We start from the raw sequence: 22,415 nt of genomic DNA on the forward strand, positions 1-22,415 counted from the left end.
TTTAAAGTGACGGGGAAGGTCCGGAAGGAGACTGGAGGACGGAGTCAACGGTATTTTCCTTAGAGAAATAATTCATGGGGCCCTGCGGCCCTGAGGACCCCAACTCGAGGCTGGGAGAGGAAGCCCATCCTTCATCCACTGCACGCCCGGCGCTGACCGCGCCGCGCACCCCCGGACACAGCCCCAGCTCCTCCAGCTGGCCTCAGCCTGCAGACCCTGCCCGCAGCCCACCCAAGGCTCTGCTGTCCTCGCTGTGCTCCCAACGTCCCCCCGTAGGCCTGGGCATCCACTGCGGCTGCTCTTCTTGCCAGGGGAACAGGAAGGGGCCTCGAGCCTCAGCGTCCCGGTCTCCGCAGCACCCCAAGGGCCAGCAGAACCCCTTCTCTGCCCAGCGTCAGCGCCTTGTGGGTGTGAGGGTGGAAAGGAGGCAGGGGGAAAGGAAGGCACTATGGGACAGGGCTGGGCGGAAAGTGGAGGGAGTGCCGGGTGGACAGGGAGTATGGGGTCGGGGGCTGCCGTGCAGGACGCCCAGGAATCCAGGAAGGGGCCTTCAACTGGGGGGGCTACTGCACCCCCATGCCCAGGCACAGAGCATTTAGAGGGGGCTGGCTAGAGGCTGCCCGGTCTCCCTGGCCGCTCCCTGACTTGAGGCTTGGGGAGGGAGAGGACCAGTGTCTTGGGCGATCTGTCTCTGCCCCGGAGACAATGGGCCCCATGGTTGGCTTCTCCGTGACTCCATTTCCCCTTTTCTCAAACAGCTGGGAGATGGCAGTCCAGACTTCTGGTCCCAGCAGCCTCACCCCATAGTGATTACCCCCGCCTGGGGACCAGAGGAGGGTCTCCCAGGGGCCCCCTAGCGCGGGCATCATCCTCCCACTGACGCCTGGGGAAGACCCCCCTTGTGACACAAACAGCTTGTCAGCTCCTGCAGAGGGAACTGGAGTAGACCCACTTTTGCTGGACATCCTCACGTGGGGCCAGGAAAGGGAGAGGGGCCCTGACCCAGTGGGTCTGGGGGCTCCCCGTCTTGTGTGGATGGTCCCGCTAGGAGCTCCTGGGCCAGCTCCTGGGGGAAAGTAAACAGACAAAGGAGGCAAGTGAGAGCCCCCAGGGCTGCCCGCCGCCACCCCCGCGCCCCCTCACCTGCCTTGTTCATTTGTGCCGTGTAGGAGGGGGCTCTGTTTACTTTGCAAGGGGGAATGCAAGACCCAGGCAACTCAGGTTGCAGCAGGCAGAGGAAGGGGCTGCAGGGGCAGGGGGCCCCTGCCTGGCCCCCTCGGGGCTGCACCGGGCTCTGCTGGAGCCGGACGGCCTCGTTCCTGCTCTGTGCTGATGAGTTATGGCTGCAGCGGGCCCCGCTCGGTGGCCCGCAGGGACGGTCCCAGACCCCCCAGCAGCTCCAGGTGAGGCCCAGCCGCCCAGGGCCACCGGGATGGAGCGGAAACCCATCTGGCCACAGTCTCTCTGTCAGCGTCTGGTTTTCCTCTTCAAGGACCCGCTAGTCCTCCCCGAGGCTGCATCACGTTATCATCCCAGCTCCAAAGGCATCGCTTAAGTAACTGACTGCAGGTGACAGCCCACGAGCTGGGGAGGTGGCCCCCACCCCACCCGCCCAGCCTGGCTCCTCTGCCGGGAAGAGCCCACAGGGCTTCTGCAGCCTGGAGCCCAAGTCGAATTAGAGGACATCTGCCCACCCGGGGCTCCCCGTCTTCTGGCCTCTGTGAGCCCTCCCCAGCCCCAACAGGGCCCCCAGCCCCTAGCAGGGGACCCAAGACCACGAGCACAGGAGTTCCTCTTGTCCCACACCCCCAGGTCTTAAAATGCAGAGGAAACTGAAGAAATCACGTCCCTGGAAGGTGGCTCTGGTGTGACCTGATCTTGGGGTTCCCCTCCCACCTTCCGACTTTCATGTGATGCTAAACTCTGTTAGTGAAGGAATGAATGAGTGAATGAATGAATGAGTACATGAGTGAGTACGTGAGTGAATGCATTCAGCAAGTCAGCTCGACCAGACAGGAGACCCCGCCGGCCTGTCCCTGGGAGTCTGAGCTTTGGGTCAGGCCTGGGTGACGTGCCTGGCTGGGCACCTCTGCCACCGATCCCTGTTTCCACGGAAGCTGGAGGCTGCCACATCTGACTTCCGGCTGTCGTGACGCAGTCGCCTCCCTCCCACCACACAGGGCAGGAAGGGCTGGGCGTGGGAAGTTCTTTTCTTAGTTTCAAGCAGATTTATTGAGATATAGTTCATATACCCTACATTCCACCCATTGAAAGGGGCTCTCTCAACGTCCCTTAGTTTGTTCCCAGTTGTGTATCTCTCTCTGTGATCGATGTTAAAACATTTGCACGTCGCCCGGAAGCACGCAGCTCCCCTTCTCAGGCACGCCGCCATCCCCCCACCCCCAGACCCCGCCAAGCGAGTCTGCTTTCCGTCTGTGTGGATTTGCCTCTTCCGGACGTTTCATAGAGATGGAATCTGCAGCGTGTGGTCTCTTGTGATGGCCTCTTTCACTCAGCGTAATGCCCTCCAGGTCCGTTCATATGGTGGCGGGTGTCAGAATTTCCTTTTTAAGGCTGAGTAATATTCCACATGTGTATGGACCACATTTTGTGCATCCGATCGTGCGTGAAAGGACGCGTGTGTGGCCGTGCACAATGTGCACTGCTCCCACATGTCAGGGGGCCTCAGGCCGATCCCTGAGTCACCGTGCATGCGGGTGACCATCCCATCTTTGCAACTGACTGAAGTCCCTTCGGGACAGGGAATCCTCCTCTTTGCACATTTCCACGCTCTCACAGGGCTGAGCTGGGACTCCCCGCATGGCAGACAGATGCACACACGGCAGGGAAGCCCCCTCCATTTCTGCCAGCAGCCCCTGCGATGCCCAGGCTTCCCGGGCCAAAGGGCAAAGGCATTCAGGGGGCTGGGTCTCCTTTCCAGGAACCTCTCTCAAGGTTTCCACCCACCTTTGCCCAGAGGGAGCTGCACGCCATAGGGCTCAGCCCCAGACCCCCAAGCCCCCTCCCGCGGGGACCCAGGGCCTCCGGCCTTGGCAGCAGCCGGCCCAGGACCGTTCCCCACATGGCCCACGGGCAACCTGTTTAGCATCTGCATTTACTCCTTCCCGACTGAGACCATCCCCAGCAACAATCCCCCCAAATCACTTCATTATTTCTTTGTAAATAGGGCTTTTCCTAGTCAAAATAATCAGCATTTTTTTTGTTGTTCCCACATCTGGCTTCGATTGGCCTCAGCCTCCTCGGATGAATGCTAGAGCCCTGACGTTATGACAGAGGGAAGAAAGAACGGCCTGCTCTCCCTCCACACAAGGCCCGGCCTCGGGGGGCGGGGGAGAGCCCCAGGCCTCTCCCCACACATCTGCACTCCCTGCCTGGCTCAGCTCTGTGGGGCGGGTCCCTGGTTCCGCCTTTTCAGAGTTGGGGCCCTGGGGGGCTCCCCCCATGGCTCCATTCTCCCCCTTTCTGTAAGGCCTCCGCTGGGGTCCCCAGCAGATGTACACGTCGTACGTTTCGCCTTGATGGTGTCCCTCACCCCCCAGGACAGAGCGGGCCATTTCTTTCTTTCTTTCTTTCTTTCTTTTTTTGAGGAAGATTAGCCCTGAGCGAACATCTGCTGCCAATCCTCTTTTTGCTGAGGAAGACTGGCTCTGAGCTAACATCCATGCCCATCTTCCTCTGCTTTATATGTGGGATGCCTGCTATAGCATGGCTTGCCAAGCAGTGCCATCTCCTCACCCGGGATCTGAACCAGTGAACCCCGGGCCGCCGAAGCGGAACGTGCGAACTTAACAGCTGCGCCGCTGGGCTGGCCCCCAGAGTGGGCCATTTCATTCTTCCCTCTGGAATCCTTGCCATCCCCCCTCACTGAGGCTTCAGACGGGGAAGATTCCCAAAGCTCCCCCTGACCCTTCCGCATGGAATTCAGAGGAAGTCAAGGGAGGAGGGTCCCCTGTCTGCCCGCCCCCTGCATGGATAGGGGTCCGCAGGTCAGAAATTGGGCTGAGCCACGCTCACTCCCCTGGGGAGCTCGAGGCTGGGTGACGGTTGGCCAGTTGGTTCCAATAGGAGCTCCCCTCGGATCCTCTCCTTCCGTTGGGCAGTGCACCTCCGTGCAGGCACCAGAACTCGGCGCGCACCTTTGCACAGCTCTCTGGGCTCCCCAGAGAGCATCCCGGAGGTGAGTGCCGGTCAGGGTGCCCAGCGGGCTGCCCTGCAGGCAGAGGTTGGCCCCTCTTTCCTCTGACCCACTCCCCCACTGCCCCCATCGCTTCAACCCTGCCAGCTGGGGTCCTGGGAGGCTCCTCACGTCACTGGCCCTATGTCCCCATGCCGGGGGCCTGTGCAGGGCCCTCGTGGGTGCTAATGCTAATGGCAACAGGACGGCGCACACTCCGATGTTATGGGGAGATGGTGCTGTTGGGATAATGGAGGAAGTGCTCCAGGGTCCTCAGAATCAACACTCACGGCATTCATGGGACGGAACCAGCCCATGGCCTGTGCTCTCTCTGCCCCCTCGCCGACGGGCATGCACATGAGCGGCTTTTCTGGGTATGGAGGCTTGGGTCCTGCGCCATCCACGTCGCCGTCCTTCTCTAGGCCCATGCCATTCCGCATGGCAGCAGGGGGCAACCCGAGGGTGGCCCCTGAGCCAGCCACCTGGCCCTGGAGTGGAGCAGCTGCTGTGGCCAGCTGAACTGACTGGTCATGGACACTGGGTGACAAGCATCGGGGAGCAGGGCGTGCACCCACTGACCACCAGGAGAGGGAAGCTTGAAGAGACTCTGGGGGGAGTGTGAAAGAGGACTGGGGGGGACTGGGCCTCAGCATTCCCCCGGGGACTGTAGCTCCAGGCGGCCGCCTTCCTGCTGGTGAGGGAGGTGCCTCCCAGAAGCCTTTGCGGCAGGCCCAGGGCAGGGGTGAAGCATCCCTTTAAACAGAACAAGGTGCTGGCCTTTCATACCTTCACTTTACGAACTGTTTGGAATTCCAACGCCCAAACAGCTGGATGTTTCTTGCTAGGTTCTCCCTGGGACTTCACCGGCGGCCAGGGCCCTAAATAATTCTTATAAAAACCATGTCAGCCCCAAACTGTGTGATATCTGATTTGTAGCACTAATAAAACCCCACGCCCGCTGCCAGAGAGGGGGCGGTGCGAGCCCCTCTGCAGAGGCCTCATTTCCCGCTGGTGTGTGTGCACGCACATGTGTGTGCACGTGTGTGTGTGTGCACACATGTGGGAGTGAGGAGTGCCCTGGGGGGAGGGGAGACCCCAAACAGCGGGGCTCCTGCAGCTCCGAGGGCTCCTGCCTCGTTCCATGGCTCCACTGAGCCCCTGCGGTGCACCCTCCACCCCACACCCCACTCCCTGACTCGTGAACTACGGCGACAGCTGGAAGAGAAGTCCCAGGCCTCATGTGGCTGGACATCTTCGACGGACAGAGGGGCCGGCCGAAGGAGCAGCCCCTCCCCACTGGACAGGCGCGTGGACCTGGAGGCTGGGTGACCAGGCACCGCTGACCAGAGTGGCTGCCGAGTGTAGGTGCTCAGAGAAGGTGAAGGTGCCAGAGGAGGGCACATCCCAGCCACCTGTTCACACGTGGCCCCAACCATGTCAGAGAGAGTTCTACTCCCCGGGTCAAGTGGGCGGGGTCAGGTGCATATCTCTTGGTTGTCTCCACGTTGTGATGAAATGGTGGGGGACTCCCTCCTTCTGGCTGCTCATTACCCCCAACATCAGGCCTGGGAGGTGCCCAGGGGACCCTGGACAGCCCGGCCTGGCCACGCCCCACCCAGACCACTGAAAAGAATGTCCTCTTACCCCCTGAATGGAAGCGAGTGCCCTGCTGCCCCCAGCTCAGGGCCAGGGGGTCAGCACCGTAAGCCCCTGAGTGAGCTCCGAGGGCACCGGGTGGGAGCGGGCCACTGACGGGCTCTTCCGCAGGGGGTGGTCATTAAAGGCCAGATCAAAGGGGCCTGGGAACACAAGCTCATTAGGGAGGCCTGGGGGAGCAGGTAGGCCAGGCGCATAGGTGAGGTCTGCTGTTAATGCGCCAACTCCCCTAGGAGCCTCGTGCTCCCACCACAAGTCACCCGTGGGGCCTAGGCCATGGTGGGCAAGGTGGCCTGCCAGATTCCTGCCATTCTGGCTTCCCAAGGCAATCCTGCAGTTTCTGAGAAGGCCAGAGCACCGACTGACGGCAGGCCATGGGGACCTTGACGATGAGGGGCCCATCTGAGCGTTTTGGGTGACATGTGGGTGAGGCCTTCTAGGGGCTAGGGTGCGTGCTTCCCCCACCTAGCTCCTGGTGGCAAGCAGACAAGAGCCGCCACCCGGGCAGGAGAGTTCTCACTGCCCTGGGCACATGGACAAGCTGTAGGGACACAGGACAGGCTCAGTGGAGGCTTCCAAAAGGGAGGCAAGGCTGTGGGGCCACGAGGGCTTGGCGTCCTGGTCCCCGCTCTGAGCAGCCGGGAACCATGAGGGCCTTAGCTGCAGCCTCATCTTGCTCTAAAGTGTGAGGATGACAGTGCTGGCCGAGGAGGAGACAGAGTTCCAGGCTGGCAGAAGGTGCCCTGAATGCCCTCTACAAGGCTGACATCGGGGCCGGCTCCTGGGACCTCTGTCCTCCTGATGCTGGGCCCTCTTCTCCACCCAGGTGTGTCCTGGGATCATGCAGGGCCTGGAGCCCTCCTGCCCAGCCTGGGTCTCTGTCCCCATGGCTGCCCATCCCCGCTCGTCTATCCCGCCACATCGTGTGTCCCTGGTGGGCATGGTGCCCCTGATTGGGGATGAGCTCCCTCACATGGCCATGGTGTGGCAGAGCTCGTGAAGCAGGGGCTGCTGGAAGTCCTGGTCACACAGTCAAGTTGTGGGAGGCTCGGGGGCGTCTACCCCTGTAGGAGACTGTCCAAGCTCGGGAGGTGGTGCCGGAGGTGGGCACCACACACCCTGTAGCAACCCCCACAGCGGCCGCCCTGTGCGGCCCCAAATCCGGCCACAGCCTCGGAAGGGCCATGGGTCCTGCTGGCCCAGGAAACTTCGCCTGGTGCTGGCCCCGGACCCCAGGGACCATGGCGAACCGTCCCGTCACCAGGTTCCTCGTCACTCCAGAGCCAGGTGATTGTCGTAGCAATTCCAGGGCTTTTTTGCTCCTCAAGTGTGACATCTAGCGAGGCCCTGGGCAATCCGGCTCTTAAAGAGCATCCTAATGTACCTGACAGCCTCGCGTGCCCAGCCCCACGCGCTCACTGCCTCCTGCTGCCCTGCCGGTCCCTGGAAAGGAGGCCCTGGGTGCCGGCAGCGCCTGTGTGTCCCTGCACGGGGCCCCGCGTGCTCAGCACCCCGTCCCGGCTCCGCTCCGTGGGCTCAGGGTACCGCCCAGGTCCCCCGTCCGGTTTCAGGAGGTTGGCTGACCTCGGGGCCTTCCTGCTGCTGTTTTTCTTTCCGTTTAAGAAAACAAGCCCTGCCATCCGTCACTTGATTCCTTCCTAATTCATGTCCCCTCTCAACCCTCGGAGGCCCTGCTAACGGGGACTTGGGGAAGTGTCTGTCACAGTCTGGGCTCTGAATGGCTCCCTCCCCTTGCTCTGCGGGCGGCCCCCAGGGGTGCTCACAGGGCTTCTGATGAGCGGCGTGTGCTAAAAGGGGCAGTGAGCCGCCTGGCCTGGCTGGGCTGGGCCTTGAGGGGCTTCAAGAGAGGCCCCCCCGGCCCTTGCTGGGGTGCAGGTGTGGCTGAGGGTGTCGGGGGCAAACACACTCAGAACTCCAGCACCCGAGGTTCTGGGTTGCTTGTCCCCAGAGCCCAGACACCGGGCTGGGGGACCCACCCAGGTCTCTCCTGGATCCTGGGGTGGCCTGGCGCGTGACCATGCTGAGCTTGTCCCTGTGCCCCTGCGTGGAGGCAGCACAAGTTCTAGAAGGTGCTTCCTAAAAATAAAAACCAGGCATGAGGCCCTGCAGGGCTGGTCCTGAAGGAGGCCCAGTGGGATTAGGACCAGCTGCCATCCCGTCCCTGCCTGTCCTCACCTCCCAGAACATCCCCTGCTCACCCTGTCCTGCAGCCTCACCCCCCGGATAAATCCGCCTTGGCCCCTCAGCTGGTACAAAACGGGAAAACTATGTGTTCCGAGCCTCCTTTGGGGCTCAGGGGTAAGGGGAGCCGACAGCTGCCCCAGGAGGGTGACGAGGGACGCCAGGAATGCCCTTTATCTGAAAATATCGTATTGCCCGCCTGGATGCCGGGAAGCCCGCGTGCCAGCCCTGCCTGACTCCTGCTGAAACCGAAATAGCTTCAGGCGGTGGGACTCAGCTGTGCACATCCGTCAAGATGACCCCCGCCAGCATGGCAGTTTCTGAACTCCGTTGACCTCTGCTTTTCCAGGGGCTGCTGACCAAGGGCCCCTGGACCCCCAGACCAGGGAGGCTGCAAGGCCCCCCAAGAGCCCCCCAGGAGAGGGACTGGAAGGGGCTGCACTAGTCACTCGAAGACACTTGCTGCCGTCTCTGCCTCTCGTTCTAATGTTTGCCGACTTCCTCCTGGATTTGCCTCCCTGCCCCTGGTCCCCTTTCTGCAGGCTGGGGTGCTGGGCATGTGTCCGGGGCAGAAGCGGTGGTCAGTCACACCCCTGCCCCCTAAGCATCGAGGTTGGGACCACTGGGGTGGCTGGGGGACCGAGGTCACAGAGTGACCATGGAGTAGGGGGCGCAGTGCTGGGGCGGGTGGGGTGCAGGACAGGAAGAGCGCCCGTCGCCAACGGTCTGGTCACAGGGACCAGACGGAAATGCAGGAAGCTTATCACACCAGGAAGCCGGGACCTGAGAGCAATGAGGAAGAGACCCCGAGAGGGGCAGGGTGGCCATAGGACACCCTGGGTGGGAGGGGGAGCTCTGGAGTACCGGCACCGCCCCGCGCACTGGGCCTGGCATGCTGAGCCACATGCTTGCCCGTTGGGCTCATGGAACATTCTTGCCAGGGGCTGGGGACGGGGGCGAGGTGAGAGTCCGGGGGGTGCAGGGCACTATAACGGGCAGCCTGGCCCACTTAGTCACCTCTGAGGCATGGCTCCCGGCCACCCCGTGTTGTTACCACAGCAACTCTAGGAGGGGCCAGTAACAGCCCACAACAGAGTGCCCCCTGACTCCTGGTCGTCCCTCGAGGGGGTGTGACACTGCGGGTGTGACAGCCGTGGAGAGACACTGCCAAGTTTGGGAGAAGGGGCTCACAGGCTGGCCTCACTCCAGCCCTGCCCTGGGACGTGTGCGCCCCTGTCCCGTCCCTGCCCCTCCCAACCCCGAGCCAGGATGCCACGCAGGGGCAGATGCCCAGGGGCAGGGGCTGGGGCAGAGTGGCCAGGCACCACCCGCCCCAGGTTCAAGGTCCCCCAGGATGTTGGGGGTTTGTTGAGAGAGGGAGCTCTTAGGCCATCAGAGCACAGGACCAGCGAGACCCCCGACTCCAGGAGATCTCCGTCTCCTGTTAGAACAGGGACCCAGTGAGCCTCCTGCAGCTGTCCCTACCCCTCAGGATGCCGGGGTCCCGGGACCACTCAGGGCAGGGCTGGGCAGGGTCACCAGGGTGGGCCCCGAGGGCAGCCGCCTGACGGGGGCAGTAGTGTCCCGTGGTGAGAGGGCAGGCGCCGGCATTCTGCAGTCTGGGGGCCCCCTGCCCCCAAGCCAGGCCCATTCGTTCCGCAAGGCGCCTTCCCACCCCCCCTCCCCCGGAATGTCGTCCCGGAACCCTGGGTCTGGACTCACACACCGAGGGGCCCCAGCCCACCTTCCTGGGGCCCGCTCCCCTCTGGAGCAGTGACCCGGGCAGTGGCCCTGGGCAGGGGGGATGGGGGGGGCTCAGGCACGGGGTCCGGGTGTGCTCTAAGGCCTGAGGCGGAGGCTTTGTTCCAGGTGGGGACTGTTGGGGACCAGCTAGTTTTGTCTGCGTCACCAGGGGAAACCAAGTCCAGCACTGATTGTTTGGGTTCTTTGTTCACCTCCCTTGCGCCCCTGAAGCTGGCGCCAGGGCCGACCAGGCGGTTCAGAACCCCAAGCTCCCACATCCAGACTCAGCCCCTGAGGGCTGACAGCTAGTGTGGACCCAGCACCAGGGCCTCAAGCGGGGAACTGTGTCCCCCAGAGGACCAGGGCCTGGAAGAATAAATGTGCACACAGCGTGCCCCCCAGGGGCGGCGCTGCTGGCCAGGAGAGAGCCGGACACTGCTCGGAAAGGTCGTGCGCGGTGATGGCCGAGCCGTCCTTCCCGGCTCAGCTGTCGGCAACCTGAACCCTCCCCGCTGGCCGGGAACCTTGAGGCCTAAATTAGGGTCTTGAGGAGGGGCCACAGGCATCGTGGGGACACTGGGACCTCCATAGTAACAGAAATGTCCGGTTCCAACGCTGGAGAGGCCGGTCAACCCCAAAGGGCTGGCGGGTGACACACAATTCCAGAAAGTTCAAGAGCGCCCACAGTATGGATGCCTCCCTGGAACCCGCAGCCGCCCGGCAGTGTCACCCCCTCCCCAGCCCAAGCAGGGCCCCAGGCCCTGCCTTCTGCCCCCGTCCACTCTCTGGGTTACAGCAATCGGTTCGCCCTCCTAGCACGGCTTTGTCTTATCTCTGGGAAACAGATTATGGGGTTCCTGACATTAAATTTTCGTACTGAAGTTTTCAGCATGTACTTTGAAAAGTATTTTTTTTCCAGATAACACCTGGAGGGGAGGGATGAAAAGAATGTTAGGTCTGCTCACGTAAGACTTTGAACTTGGGGGCGGGAAGGACGCGCCGTCCTTGGGGCACCCGCTCCCCAAGCCGCTGTGAAGGCCTCCCTTCTCCCTGACCCTGAGCCGTGAGTTATGGACTCCGTCCACGTGAGCCTCCTCGCTGGGGCTCCGCTAGGCTCAGGCCAGGCCCCCTCCGGCCACCCCAGTCCTACCAGCTGCCCGGCCCCTCGACCTCATGGCGGGTGCCGAGCCTTGGCACGGGGTCACACTGCGTTTAGCACTCCATCATACATTGTTCTTTGTCTCATGCGGCCGCTCCCGGCAGCCCTGCTCACATCTGCTGGGGCGCGAGCGGCCAGCTGTCCCAGCCACCCCTCTGCCCCAGGAGAGGTGAGCCGTGTGGAGCTGTGGCTGGGGACTGCTCGTGCCCTCAGGTGGTCCCAGGTCCAGGCTGCGTTACCATCTCTGGGACGTGCTAATCGGAAGGGCCTGACCAATAGTGTCTTTCAGTAATTGAAGGGGCCTGCTTGGAAAATCCAGTCTCGAGTTTGACTGTTGTATCATTTTGATTTGGCGATTTCCAAACATCGGGGCCATGAGGGGTCACCCCGCTGACCCCGGCCTGCCTCATTATGTCACAGTCAGATTGCTGTGACACCTGATGTAATCCAGAAGGCCCCAAGCGGGCGGCAGGCCGGAGGTGGGGGCGGGGTGGCAGGCGGGGGGGCTGCCGGCACTGCTCACCTCAGTCCCACCTCACTTGGGGCATAGCTGGCCCTCCCCTCATTCTCGGTTGTCCCAGCGTGCCAGCCTGTGCCCCCACGCCCCAAATCCAGCCGGGCACAGAGTCCTGCTGACTGCTCCCAAAGGCTGGCCAGGCCCGTGTGGCCTCGCTCTCATGGGCCCATGCCCCTGCCCCTCCCAAATATTGTGCCCACTCCTGGCTTTACTTCTGCTGCCTGTGGGTGAGGAGCACACCTCCCCCCGAGCCCCGAGTCAACCCCTCCTACCCCAGGGCCCCTCCACCTTCCAGGTCCACGCAGCCCCCTCGAGTCCCTGCAGCTCCGCTCTGTGACCATCCATCCTGGGGAGATGCAGCGGCTTCCTGACACTCCTGGGCCCTGGTCCTCTGTCCTCCTGCTCCACAGCCCAGGATCCCTCTCTGGCCCTTCCCTTCGCCTCCCATCACACTTTCCTTGGGAACGTATTAGGCTCAGGTCTGAGACCCTCTCTTTTTGCCTTGTGACCTCTCCGAGGTCCCGCATGAGGCCAGCACACCAAAAAATCCCCCTGAGTCCAGCTTCCTGCCCCACACCAAATTCTGGAGCCATCCAGCCTGCCTCAGGCCCCATTCCCCTCTTAATTCTTCCTTCCTTTTCTCTCTCGGGATCCCTGGCGGACCCCCGTGCCTGGCCTGGCCGACCCTGGCCCCGTGGCTCTGGGTCTTCCTTCTTCGTCTCACGTCCCAGCCCTCCCCATGCACACCCCCAGGGAGCACTGGCCAGCACCAGAGAGGGCAGCGGCCGCACACCTGGTTCTCCTCACTGCCCGCCACCCTCCTCCTGCTGGGCAGACCCTTGGAGTTGGCGTCTCGGCTGCCCTCTTGTCTCCTCAGAGACCCCCTCCCTGCAGCCTCTGGCTGGTTAGGACTGCCCAGCATGGCCCCAGTCATCCCAGAGCTGGCGGGAGCTAGTTAGCCCCGAGGTCAACCTTCCTCCGTGAGGAGTGGGGCCCCGTGAGAACCAGAGGGCAGAGGAAATGCAGGGCAGGGTGGGGTGCGTGGGAAGGTGCCCTTGGGGGCCGGCAGGGTCTGGCGGCTCCATCCGCTTTCCTCCTCCGCTCCCAGGGGAGAGGTGCGCCGTCAAGGGTCTTGGAGAAGGCCATGGGAAGGCGGGAGCAAGGGACCCAGACGGGGGCACCGGACGAGGAATGAATGTTTAACTCTCCCTGGTGACAGCCGACCGCCCAGCCTGGAGTGTGCAGGCGATCCGTCCCTGGGCACAGAGCCGGCAGATTTGGTGGCTCCGATGCCCTGGAAATGAGAGATGGGTCAGCAGTGCCCAAGCGGGGCAAAAGCTCCTTCCTGGCCCCTCTGAGCCTGGCCCATGGGCTCGTCAGATCAGCACTTTCTGCAAACCCCACGGGCAGCGGGCAGAGCCTGGTCCGGCAGTGTGTGGCCCGCCTCTGTGGGGACAGCCACCCAGGGCCCGCCGCATGCCAGGAGCACGGCCATTTTCTCTCGTGCACGCTCCCCGCCATACTGCCTCCCCTCCTTGAGACTCCTCCTCTGGATCTCTTGTCTCTCCCACATTTCCTGCCTGCCCCAGACCCTTCCTGATCCCCAGCGGGGAGCAAAGTGCCCAGGGCGCCCTCTGCTCCCCGCCCAGCTGGCCTCACTTCCTCTTCCGGCCAGCCACGCTCCCACTGCGGAGAGAGTAGGCGAGCCCTGGGAGGAGGGCACCCCAGAGCTGCCTGGGCCCCGGGGGCGGCCACAGCCCCAGGGGGCTGCATCCCGACGCTGGGCTGGCCAGCGTGTGTCTTGGGAGGGGGAACCCCGTTCGAGGAACCTCAGCCATCTTCACCTGGTCATTGGGTTGTTTCTGGGTCCCCAGCCCCCCACATTTTTGTGGGCCTCTATCCAGTCCGCGAGACCTGGGATGAGGCGCCAGGGTGGTCCCCACCATCACAGCGTAAGGCGAGCAGCAACGCGCATTCCCCACTGCTGTGACGTGCAGACTCCGGGCCGGGCTGTGGTTTCCCACAGCAGCCCCCGCGCTCAGCTGCTCCGTTTCAGACCAGGAAGCTCAGGTACCGATGGGGCAGCCGCTTGCTTGCCCAGGCCAGACATGGCCCTGCCCGGCTCCAAAGGCAAGACCTCCCCCGGCCCAAGGCAGGCTCTGCCTGCCCCAGGATACATCTCTTCCTCCAGCCGTTCCAGCAGAGACCCTCTGCTCCCCTGGACCCCCAACCACCTGCATGGCCACCCCTCCTGGACCTCCTTGGGAGCCAGTCAGCAACATCCCCAGGCCACGATCTCCATGGCCCAAAGTCCCTCTGAGTCTGGTCTCACTGGCTGACCCTCTCGCTGCTGTGGGAGACGGGACCAGGAAGGAGATGGAAGGTTCCAGGACGGGACACAGGCGAGAGAGAGAAGGTTGTCAGGGGCATGGGGTGAGAGCTGGCGGCAGGTGAGAGAGAACTTGGGAAGGATGGAGGGTCTTCAGTGGGGAGAGAGTGGACATTTAGAAAAAGAGAAAGCATCCCGGGGAGGGAGCAAGGAGGATGGATGGGCAGGGTCTTGAGGAAGAAGGAAAGAGCGCCTGGATGGAGCCGCATGGGAGCCGGGAGTGGAGCTAAGGAGGGAGTCCTGATGGCCACTCTTTGGGAGACAGACAGAGCCACAGAAGTTGGACAGGGGCCTGGAGAGAGAGTGCCACAGAGTCTATTGGCCAAACAGCTTCCTCTCTCTTTCTTGCTGAGGGAAGCCAGACAGGCCGCCATTTTGTCAGGTCCACAGGTGCTCCTGGGCACCCTTGGCCACCCCACGGCCCCAGTGCAGGCTGGCTGGGCAGTGGGCAGGCGGGCAGGCAGGAGCTCCCCTCCAGCACAGAGACCAAACCAGAGAAGACAAATGTCTACATTTTGGAGATTGTGGAGGGGGACAAGCAGTGTGCCATGTGTATGGAGGGGCTGGGGGTCCTGGGGCCACATTCTCCCTTGTGGCTACCCCACTGGGAGGCTGGGGCATCTCTGGGTGACACAAGGAGCAGAGAGACAGAAGGGGTCCTGGAGAGACCGTGGTCTCCAGAACTCGCTGGGCGCCCCCCTCACTGGGCTGAGGGTAGTGGTGAGTGCTCTGCCCACAGCCAGAGGTGGGTTCCCAGGTGAAGGGGACCAAGAGGAAGCCCCACCCAGCCAAGTGGCATTGAGTGACTCAATCAGAAGACATGGAAGAACCTTATAGAAACCCAGGGCCATTCACCCATCCCTGCTCCATTCCCAGGACCCTCCATTGACTGGGATGGAGTCCAGTACTTCCCAGGGTGAGGAAGGCTGGACCCCATCCAGTCCACCATGGACCCCAACTTGCTGGGCCATGGCCGCTCTCTCCTCTGGGCTTCCATCCTCCTGAGTGATGGGCTAGCAGCCCCATCATCCCAACTCCACTGGGTTGGGGCCGCAGGGGGTCTGGAGAAAGCCCCAGAAAAATGCAAAGCATTGTTGTTGAGTTGAAGACCCCAATGGGGGGAGGGCAGGATTCCTGGGGCATTGGCCTAGCCTGCACTAATTGTTTGCTTAAGTCAAAGCCCCCAGCCCAATGGGATTGGGAGCCAGAGGATTAGGGCAAGGGGCACTTTCCTGATGAGGTCCTATTATCCCAAAGGTCACTTAGGCCACAAGCAGGGCCCACGGCAGCAGGTTACTCGTCCAGCGGGAGCTGGGGGAGCTGGGAGCAAGTGTGCTTATCTGCTCAGAGGGGCACCCTCCTGGGACTCAAGGGGCCTCTGGGAAGGCCAGGCTCTGCTCTCCATCTCCTGGGAACTTAAGTTTGGAAGGAATAGGCTGCAATTAGATGGGATTGGGGACACTTCCTGATTTGGGGTGGAGGCGAGCTCCTCCCTGGGGCCACGGCTGGATGGTCAGATGCTGGGGTCCCGGGTGGGGGGCTGGTAGGAGGGCTGGCCATGTCCAAGTGGGGCTCTGGGTACCCTGCAGCCCACAGAGCTGGACTCTGGGAATCTCCTCCGGCAAACGGTTGCAGAGGGGAGGCATCATCCCCTTCAGGGCGGGCGCCCCCAGCCAGCCCTGAGTCGCATCCTCAGAGCCCATGGTGGGCCCTAACTCGGCCCTCCTGAGCCCAGGCTGGGCCCTGAGACTCTTCAAGAACTAGCTCCAGCCCGGATGTCTGGGAACTGACCTGTCCCGAGCTGGGCGGCCAAGACGCGACGGTGTCTGCGCTGGGCTCCGGCCCAGGGTGGTCTCCAGGTTGGTGCTGGGAGCTCGGGGCAGAGGGCTGCTTTTCATGCCTTGGCCGAGGGGACAGCAAAGATGTCCTCCGTCCCAGCCTGCACTCCTCCTTCACCCACAGACACGGCCACATGCCGGTCTCCATCACAGTCCATCCTTGAGCGTCTCACCGAGACTCGGGGACCCACAGTGGCTGCTCCCCCACCGGCCGGCTGGGAAAAGGTCCACGGTGCAGGGCGCACGCCAGGGCGGCCGGGGATTGGTCACTGTCTGAATGTCCCCGGACGGATGCCCGTGTGCCCTTGGGCAGCCTTCCCCTCGGACAGGCTGTCCAGGCCGGGGAAACCCTAAGCCAAAGGGATTAAGAAGAAAGGACAGAATTGACCGTTCCTTTGGCCGTGCTCATTTGTGCTTCATTTAGTGTATATTTGCTCAGTGGGTAAAAACACGGAGATGGTGACACCAAGGACCCGGACGCGCTCCCATCGCTCAGGTCAGCCTGCCCGGAGGCCGCCCCGCCTGCCCCGCGGCCCCGCCCGGCCGGCCTCTCCCGAGCAGCCATCTTGCACATTCCTGTGGTCAGCCAGGAAGGCGCCGGGCTCCTCCTCCGGGCTCTGGGATGAACCGATGGGGATGCATGCAGGACCCAAACCATGGGCACCAAACCGGTCCCTAGGGTCCCAGGACTGTGCCTGGCCAGCTGCCCCCTGCCCGGAACCCTGACCGTCTTCCTTGGAGGCCTCTGCTCCATGTGGGGCAGGAACTGCAAGCCTCATTCTGGCCCGTGCCTGGGGCCCGACCCCAGATCCTCTCCCCTTCCCACACGGGGCCCAGTCAGCTGGGATGCTTCCTGGAATGTACTTAGAGGGGGTCCCTGTGGACCCCAGAGCTCCTACGGCTACAGAGCTGGGTTCTTGAGCATCTTGGGGACATCAGGCCACGGGTTGCTGGTCCAGGTTCCCCTTAGCACCCTCCTGGCTCCACCACTTGCTGGAGGCTTCCTGGGGTTGGTGGAAATGGGGGAGAGCCATGGAGGTCCTTCCCGGGGTGGGGCTGGTGGGAACTGTTCTCTGACCCTCCCACCTGTCAGCAGCAGTGCACTGCTGGTGGCCTTGACTGCAAATGCCCAAGGTCACCTTTGGGAAGGACAGAGGGACCCCCAGGTGACAGGAAAGGACCAGGATCTGACCTCTGGACCCCCAGGCCCCTACTCCCATCCTTCGTCCTTCCCCTCCATCCTCCTGCTGCCTCTGGGTTCGGCCTTGCTCAGTTCTACTCTGTTCCGAGCCCCAAAGTGCCAGCGGAGCGGTGGGGGCGGGGCGGGAAGTTCTTCCTCCTCTCGTCCCGCACGCTCAGAGCAGACCACTTAACCATAATCAGGTCCAGGTGGCCCCGCGTGAGCCTCGATCCCCCCTGGCTTCAGGGCCCACCTCCCGCCCGGGAGCAGCTAATGACAACCAGAGGCTGGAAGGTGAGGCCCCCCTTTGCTGTGCCGCCGACTCTCCGGACGGCAGGTGGGCGGCAAGGCCAGGGCCTCGTCTGGCTAGTGGGTCTACTCAGCTGCCTGCCACGGGGACACCGGCCTCCCCACCAGCTTCCTTGTCTGTCTGCCCAGCACCCTGCTGTCACAAGCTTTTTGTGGGGAGACCAGTCGACAAGTCTGTGCCTCAGATGCCCACCCTGTGACAAGGGGCTGCCTCCCCGTCCATCTGCCCTCCAGGGATAAGGGCCAAGGAGCCCAGCAAGTCCCAGGAGCGTCCATCTGGGAAGATGAGGCGTTCCAGAGAGGTTGTGACCGCTGCACAGCCATTGGAATGTGGCTGGTGCACTGCATTGTGGCCTGACAAGTGGTTAAGATGGCAGATTCTGCGTGAGATGTATTTTACACCAAGAAAACAAAACCGCTCAAGCTTCCACAGAAAGAATGAGCTCAGGAGCAACTGCAGTCGCCAAGACAGAAAACGTCCCCCTTGCCGTCTTCCACCCACTGGGCAGCAACTCCTAGCAGAGGCTTTGGGAGGCAAAGTGGCACGCTGCTAGCTGGCCTCTGGGACATCTGCGCCTGCCTGTGATCCCTCATCTGCATGCCCAGCCCTGTCCTCCCCAAGGAGACTGTCCCCTCTCCTCCGACCCCTGACCCCTCGCTGTCCTGACCCACCACCTCTGGCTTGCCTGGTCCCATTCCTGTGTAGAGTGGCTGAGAGTTGGCCCAGGCCAGCTGCAGCCACCAGTGAGGGAGACATGGGGCACACAGTGTGGGACAGCACATGAGCTGTGGGTGGCGTCAGCGTGTCCCCCCGGGATACACTGAGTGCATGCTCCGGGAAAGTGCCTGGGCATCCAGCGGGCCTGGAGGGTGGATGGCAGAAGGAGTCAGGGAGCGTTTAGAGACTGGAGAGTTCAAAAAGGCAGAGGGAGAAGGCCCCCTGTGCACAGAGAGGGGTCGGCTGAGTCACGGGATGTGAGTTTTCAGGTGGCCCGGCCCAGGAAGGAGCCCACAGACAGCTCAGGTGGATATCTCGGGCTATGCTGCCCTGGGGTCCCATCTCAGCTGGCAGGAGAGAGAATTTTCTAATGTTTATTATGGGAAGGGGAAGGGAAAAAGGAAAGAGGGGCTGACTTTTGAAGAGGGGCACTTCAGAGACACGAGGAGGAAGGGCCAGAGCCGAGCAGGGCAGGCTGGCCATCATGCGGGGAGGCCCGGGATCAAGGTCCCAGGAGGGGCCCCTGGCCATGGCAGGAAGACCTGAGCATGGGCGCAGCCCACTCCTGGCCACCATCCAGAGAAAAAGCGCTGGTTGTGCAATTTTGGACCAGTTGAGACCAGGGTGGCCTGAGGAATGTCCAAGAGGAGGAATGTCCGAGGGGAGGAATGTCTATAGTCAGGTCACCCTCGCCACTCCCCAGGGGTGGAGAGAGCCCCCTGTTATCAGCAAAAAACCTGTCCTCTGTCTGCGGGGCCGATCACCCCATGGTCACGCTGGCGACTGCTGTCAATCTTTGAGTTGTGCTCATGGACAATCTGTCCCCTGGGCCTCCTGGACATGACGAGGTGGGCGTGGGGGTCACAGTACCCGCCAGCGCCTGACCTGTGCGTGCCTGCCCATGGCTGCCCCCCACCCCCGTCCTGCCACCAGCCCTCACTCTTGCCCCTTCCAGGAGGAGCTGTGCTCTGTGGGAAGCCCCCTTCTCTGGGGACCCCCTAGGTTCCGTCTGCAGAGCCTGACTGCTGGGTGTGTCGGGTTGACTGGGCCCCGTCCTATGTCCCAGTAAGCAGGCATCAGGGCTGGGTGAGCTGGTACCCTCACGCACTCTGAGCCGGGTATTCGGCCCGGGCAGATGGACATTCCTGGCAGAGCCTGTGGCCAGCTGGACACAGTGGTCTCGGTTGAGAGCCCCATCTGCCTCCCTCCAGGGCCACTGGGAGGCCAGAAATGCAGAGGGGGAGCGGAACGGGGCCGCCAGCGGGAGGGGCTCTGGGTAGCATTCCCTCTCAGCTTTCCCATGACGCCCCTGTAATCTGGGCTCTTCTCCTTGGCACCCCCACACCTCACAGCTGCCGGGCCCGGCCAGCTGCTCCTCTGCCCGCCCGGCCCCAGGCAGAGCATGTGTTGGGCAGCGGTGGCCCTTTCCCATGGCGGGGATGGGGCAGAGGGGGGTGAGGAATTTGAGGAGGAAGCGGCAGTGGCCCGAGAATTTGGAAAATGTGTCCAACTGCTTGGAGACTTGGGAAGAAGCCGGCAGGGGGATTAGGAGAAACGGAGCATGGACGCACGGTCCTGGGTGGCCGTGACGGATGGGCAGCCGGGGGCTCCAGCATGAGAAGGGAGCCCTGTCTGTGCGGGCGAGGCTGGGGGAGCAGCTGTCCCCATCCGTCAGCCTGCCCCCTCCTTCCAGCATCTCATCAAAGACCTCGGACCCGGGCTGGTAGGGGAACTAGATGCTAGCTCTAACCTGCACCCACAGCCTACATGGTGCTCTGAGACAGATGAGGGGGGTCAGGAGGTCATGAGCTCACAAGATGGGGGCTCCTCTGAAGCCAAAGCCTGCAACCTGCTGGCCACCTCTTGCACCAGCTCCATCTTCTCTCTCACCCCTGATCTCTGGGGCCCAAGCCTTTCCAGTTTGGGTGCTCACTGGGGGCGCCCCTCAGGGGAAGGGGGCTGAGGCTGCTGTCTGGTGGGTCTGGCCCCTGGGAACCCTCTAGAACAGCAGCTGTCCCTGCAGCTTGGAGCCGGCTGACAGGTTTGCCCCAGCCCCTGGGCTAAACCCTCCGTGATTGATTATGGTGGATATTCACACCAGGGGGAATGAGCCCGGATAAGCCAAGCAGCTGCTCGGAGGGGCCGATGGGGGCTGGGGGCGCCTCCTCCATCCCCCATGCTGCCCCTCCCTCCCACCCCTGCTCGCCAGCTTGGCTGGACCGGTTCCTTCCAGCCCCTACCAGCCCGAACTCTCCCTCCCAGTCTAACCTTTTCTGGGGTGTCAGGGCCTTCGCAAGGGAGGCCCTCTGCACCAAAGTCAACTGAGCAGGGGCCCAGGGCTCTGATGACCTTAGGGAAACCAAGTCACCCCTGGGCCCAGCAGAGGCATGTTTGGGATGGTGAGATTACAGCTGTTCCTGCTCAGATCCAAGTCAGTTTGCAGCACCAAAGAAGCAGAAAATTAGGCTGCCCACGCAGGGAAGGGCTCTGATGCCAGGGCAGAGACATGCCCCCAGGAAGCGGGGACACTGCAAGGGTCTCTGTCCCCGGGGGGGGAGGGAGTGGGCCTGGGCCGGGCTGGAGTGCCTGGGGGGGGGGGGGTGTGTGTAGAGAGGGGTGCTGGGACCAGTGGGCTTCCTGGAACTTTGGATCCCAAAGAGGGTAAACTGTAAGTTGGATTTTGACCAGGAAAACAGGGCTTGCCGGAGGTGGGCGGAAAGGGGGCCGCAGGGGCCCCACCAATCGCCGTTCGCGACCCTTGGCTCCCAGGGTTTGCTCAGCCAACTTTGCAGTTGAGACTCTGTGTGCAGAGACCCAAGAAGTTAATCTCCTGGGTCATTGACTTCTGGACGCCCCTCAGTTGCCTCATCTCTCTGCCCACCCCCAGCTCCCCCAGCCCACTGCTCCCCCCCAAGCTCTTTCCTCACTCTCTCCTGGAAACTTCTCGGCGGTGCCTGGGAAAAGTGGCAGTGCCCTGGTGTTCCCACCCCCGAGGAGTGCCAGCCCTGCTGACGAGGGGAGCTGGCAGGGTCTGTTGGTGGCCCTGGGGCTCCCACAGCTGCCTTCGCCCGTCCACCCCCTCTTTCTGGAGCTCCTGGCTCTTTGTCTGTTGGTCTGCCATGGGCCCCATGCACCCCGGGCAGCCCGTGAGTGCTGGGCCGCTGCTTTCAAACAGAGAGGGTCCTGATGCCGTCCTTGACCTCTGAGGGCGCTGGGCCTCAGAAAATTTAGTGCTGCCCACCCGGCAGGCGGAGGGAACCCGGCCTGTGGGCAGTCCCCATCCAAGCCTTGGTCCTTGGTCCACTCTCTTTGGGAAGTCAAAGTGGGGTCCACCTTGAGGGTCTTCTTTATGCCCCAACCTGGACTTCCCGCTGCTCCCTCAGGGGCCGGGGGCAGTGGTGGATGTCGGTTCCGGGCCGGCGCCACCGTCCCAGGCTCCCTTCCTGCCCATCTTCATCCCAGGAGCCCTCCCAGAGCAGGCGTAATTGTGGGAAATGCGAGCCACATGCCCCTGGTTCATTTACACTTAATTCGATACAATGAGCTTCCTGGGGCCTTTGAAGTCCCAGGACCTGCCGGCCTTTAGTGCTTTGTGGGCTGTGAAACAGGAAGCCACGGGTTTGGGGGCAGAGCCCGCGCCTCCTCCCCTCTGCAGTGGGCTGTCAGGGACCCCAGGACCAGTCCCTTCCGCGGGGGAAGGGAAGGCCTACTGCCAGGTGGCAACTTGGTGGTTGGTGGCGGCACATCCATGGCTCCCGCACCTGGTGCCCGGGCAGCGCAGGAGCTGACAGGCCGGGAGAGGAGCCCCTGGGGTTTCTCTGCCATCTCTGCTGACAGTGGGCAAGCTAGGGCCTCCTCCAGGGAGAGCCGGGCGCCCCAGGGACAGAAGGGGCCCGAGTGGTCAGGTGAAAGCATGAAACAAGATTTTGGAAAGCAGGTTCCAGAGCTGGGTCAGCACCTGAGTCAGGAGCAGCCCCAGGCCACCTCACTGACTCACTGCCACCCAGTCAGCCTCCTGACCAGCCCTCCGGGCTCCAGGTGGAGGTCATGCACAGGGCCGCTTGCTGTCAGGGGAGCAAGGACCAGCAGGCACATGGCAGGGCACGGGCTCCAGGAATCCTCTAGGGCGGGAACCACAGAGCCAGCTGCCCCCAGGAACCTGCCAGCGGGTTCCACTGATCCAGTCTCTGCCTGAAGGCCTGCGGGCAGGAGGGCGCCCCGGACCCTCACTGCGGGTGGGGTGGGGATGCGGGCTTGCCTACTGCCCACGAGAAACTTCCCTGGAGGGCTTCATGGAGGCGGGAGGGGCTCAGAGGAGGGCAGAGAGGGTTGGGGCAGGCTGCAGGCCAGGCGGACACAGGCTGGGAGCCCGCGGGGAGCAGAAGCACGGGGCTGCCCTGGGGTATGGCGTGTGCCGCACGCAAGGACTTGTCTGAGAACGCCAAGCCAAGCTCAGCTATCCCTGCTGTGGGGCCGCAGGGGGGTCAGTGCCCTGCCGGGGACACAGCG

This window comes from Equus przewalskii, chromosome 11, assembly GCF_037783145.1.
Source record: "Equus przewalskii isolate Varuska chromosome 11, EquPr2, whole genome shotgun sequence".
In the NCBI taxonomy this organism is placed as follows: domain Eukaryota; kingdom Metazoa; phylum Chordata; class Mammalia; order Perissodactyla; family Equidae; genus Equus; species Equus przewalskii.